Genomic DNA, 4,309 nt, shown 5'->3' with positions numbered 1-4,309 from the left:
ACAGAAGCCGGTTATCTCTAGGCTGAAGGCCAACCCCGGATAGAGGAAGGTCAATTTCTGTGTACTCTCTGCTTAAACCTCACAAAGTCCAGCATGGATCAGATGGAGTACGCTGAAGCTGGACACCACAGAGGCTTGGCTCAGTGGCAGTGGGCATTCCCTGGAACCTCAGAATCTAAGCCGTGAACCCAAATGGCGTGTCATCTCTACTCAGCATCTAAGTCCTCTTTAGAATTTCTGGCAAATGTTTTTGCCTCCATCCTTGGTCAGGTTACACTCTTATTTTGCCTCTTGTTCTCCATGACAAATTGGGTCATGGACATGAGTCATAAATCTAATATCCAGTCATGTACTGGTGCTATACTGCTCCTAGTGGGAGTTCATCTCTGTTATTTTGTTTCCTATTAACTGAGCAAAATGATGTCTGTATTTTCTGTTACAGTCCCATGTTCAATCTTGTGCTGGACTGCCTCACTGAGAATATTCCTCACCTCTTTTCTTAAACATGCTGTCTTCTGGTGCACTTTACAGTTTAAATGTGAAGTATGCCAGTAGCCAAGGAACATTCCCCCAAAGCTGTAAAACTACACAGTACCAGAGATAATGGCCACTTCCTTTCACTCCTTCCTCCCTCCCTGCCTCTCCTTGATTGTAATACAGTGTATTGCAATCATGTCCACCAACCATTTTTTTCACCTCCAGCTCCTTCTGAGCATATCCCCCTCCCAATATAATAATGCCTTTACCCCCTTTAATATTCTACTGTATCCAGTTAGTCTTGCCTGCATGTGCATGTGTGCATATTGACTTGTTGTAAATATGTCAGTAAGTATTTTTGATAGGATTAATTAATTAACTTCGAGACAAGGTCTTACTGTATAGCTCTGGCTGTCCTTGAGTTTACTATGTGGATCAGGCTGGCCTCAAACTCACAGAGATCTGCCTGTCACTGCCTCCCAACTGCTGAGATTAAAGGTGTGTGTCGCCACTCCCAACAGGGTTCCTAAATTTAACTACTTATATTAATGCGTTTTCATTCGTGGGTATACTTTTTCTGTTAACTTTGGTGCTCTATTCTTGAGGCTATTGCATTGACTTTGTTAATTGATTTTGGAGCCCTGAACTCATGGATAGATGTATATATTCCACAACTTAAATGCCAGTTATTACTTAGGTGTGAATTAAGGCTTTCCTGGCACTTAAGGTATGCCTTCAGAGAAGAGAGTAAAGATTGTGTCATTGAACCAAGTAGAAAAGATTTAGCATGTTGAATGTGGGCATACTGCTCTTAACTGGAGTGTGTGTGTGTGTGTGTGTGTGTGTGTGTGTAGGCCAAAGATCAATCTTGGATTCTATTCTTCAAGCACTTTGTCTTAGGATTTTTCTTGGTGTAATAAGACACTATTATTAAAAGTAGCCCAAATAGGAGAGGGTTTATTTTGCTACATTTCTATGTAATAGTCTATCACTAAGGGAAGTCAGGGCAGAAACTCAAGCATGACAGGAACCTGGAGGCAGGAACTGAAGTAGAGACAATGGAAGGACAATGGAAGAACACTGGTTTCTGGCTTGGTCTTCATAGCTGGCTTAGCCTGCTTTCTTATACCATCCCAGAACCACCTCCCACCTAAAATGTGGCACTGCCCACAGTAAGCTGGGCCCTCCGATAGCAATCAGTAATTAAGAAAATGTACTATAGACTTGCCTACAGGCAAATCCTATGGAGGCACATTTTCATTTGAACTTTTCTTCCTAAATGACTCTAGCTTGTATCGAGTTGACATAAAACTCCAGAACACATTGTCCACCTTACTTTTAAGGACAAGGTCTCTCAGTGACCTTCAACTTGCCAAGCAGGCTAAGTCGGTTGCCAGCCAGGCTCAGGGATTAACTCACCTCATCCTTTCCAGTGCTTTAATTACAAACACAGGTCACTAGGCCTTTCGTGCTCACATAAGTTCCAGGGATGAAACTTGCATCCTCATGCTTGCGGGGCAAATGGTAACCACGGAGCTCCCAGACCATGAAACAGTTTTATTATTCCAAGGTTTAGTTCTTCAAGATGGAGGAAGATTTTAATTCAGTACTTTTAACAATGCAAAGGATAATTCATATCTTCTTCCTCCTCTCTCTCCTTCCTCCCTTTCTCCTCTAATTATTTTTGGGGAGGGAAGAGGACGTGGGGGAGGGGATGGGGCTAAAACACACCATGTAGTTGAACCCACACAGATCTGCCTGCTTCTGCTTCCCTGGCACTGGGATTAAAGTGTGAAAAACGTCACTGGGCTTTCCTCCTCCTCTTCCTCCCCTTCCTCGTCCTCCTCTCCTCTCCCCCTTCTTTCCCTCTTCCTTCTCCTCCTTGTTTTTACCTTGTCCTACATTACCTTTATAAAGATGCAAAGTTTGCCTTGGGATTGAGTTTTGTTCCTTTCAAGTTCCAATATTTGTATTAAAGGTTTGGTTTGGTTCCTTATATATTGATACTTGCCTTTATCATCCAGATTCCACACCCACCCACCCTCCAGCCACTAAATCAGAATAGAGGTCTGTTACGATCAGCCAGTAAAAAGGATTAGGGGCCAGACCTATTTACCGGCTTCCGCATTACACAGTTAAGTTTTTACTGTGCTCATTGAGTGTGGCCTCTATTTGTCAGAACTGTGCTTAGAAGTGGTAGAAGTCCAGATGAAATTTTTGAGGGAGTGACCCTACCCACACACGAATGACCATTCACAACAAGAGCTTGGTCAGGTCAAGGACCCTGACATCTCAGACACGGGAATGGCAAGGCCTTCTCCATCAGGGGAATGGTAAGGCCTTTCTCTGGTTCAGATACTAATGCTGATAAACTGGTGATCATTGGCTCTAGAACTGTGTAAAAAGTAACAGACACAGATTCCTCCTCCCTGATGACCCGAGCCTGGGACCGCTCTACCAAGATCAGCTAACTACCTCCTCCCTCAGATGTATATAATAAATGTGCTGAGTATCAGCGATGCTGGTGCTTCTCCATCAGAGACCACAGCTTTTCTGTCTCTGTGTATATATGTCTGTGATTTATTTCTCACTGTCCCATTCAGGTCAATCCCAGAGTCACACAGGCCGTTGGGAGAGATGGAGGGTGTGGAAGGGCACAGAAGGACAAACAATAGAGACAAACCTGGTCCTGGGACCACAGCAACGAGAACTAAATCTCTTTTTTGTAACACAGTACCAAGCACTCATTTTTGCTGTCTGCTTCTTCTTCTCTTCATCTGCAAGAGAATATAAACAGCTCTGCTGCCACTTCTGGAATCTCATTTTCCACAAAAGGGAAGAAGCTCAAGTACTGAGTCTGAGAGAGCCCCGGAAAGGGTCCTGTGGACTCAGCTCAGAATATTCTTTGCCTTTGAATCAATTGCTGGGATGTGATAGCATCAAGTACTCTGATTGGCTACTCTCCTCATCACAACACAGCTATAAATTATCTCTCTCATAGATGCAGTGCCTCATAAAAATTACTATAAATGAATAAACAGGCCAGGGACGGTGCCCCACTCATTCAATCTAGCAGTTGGGAGGCAGAGGCAGACAAGTGGATCTCTGTGGTTTTTTTATAGCCACTGTATACTAGCGTGTTGGTGTCCACAGGAGTTGCTGTTGCACAGTTGCTGATTCAGGCCGGCCACAGCGAACTTCAGGGGATCCGAGCCAGATCTTGGTTCCTGTGTTCCTATAGCGCCCTCTAATGTTGAAGGAGAAGCTTGCAATCAGTTTTTTTTCAAGGATTCATTCATTCATTCATTCATTCATTCATTCATTCAATGTATATGAGTATACTGGCACTGTAGCTGTCTTGAGACACACCAGAAGAGGACACTGGATTCTGTTACAGATAGCTGTGAGCCACCACATGATTGCTAGGAATTGAACTCAGGACCTCTGTAAGAGCAGTCAGTGCTTGTACTACATGCATGTGACACCTACTTGGTTTGTGCAGTGCTGGGGTTCAAAGCTGGAGGGACTGGAGCATGTGAGACAAGCACTCTACCAGCTGAGCTACATCCCCAGACCATCTGTGTCTTTTGATGAGCCCACTGTTCATAGTCTCATAGGCTTCACTTTCTTTTGTGGCTTAATTTCTTCCAAAGACCAGGTTCCTAATACCATCATTTTGAGAATTAGGATTATAGTCCTGATGTTTTGGGGATTTGAGCCATAGCATGAATATTTGCGGTTAGGGTTGTTACAAGGATTTTTTTTTTCTGGGTCAGGACTGGACCATGTTTTAGGGATTTCGACTGTAGCATGGCTGTTTGTGGGTTAGGAC

Source organism: Mus musculus, chromosome 13, assembly GCF_000001635.26.
Source record: "Mus musculus strain C57BL/6J chromosome 13, GRCm38.p6 C57BL/6J".
NCBI lineage: Eukaryota > Metazoa > Chordata > Mammalia > Rodentia > Muridae > Mus > Mus musculus.
The sequence above is the reverse complement of the archived record's forward strand: the minus strand, read 5'-3'. Positions refer to the sequence as shown.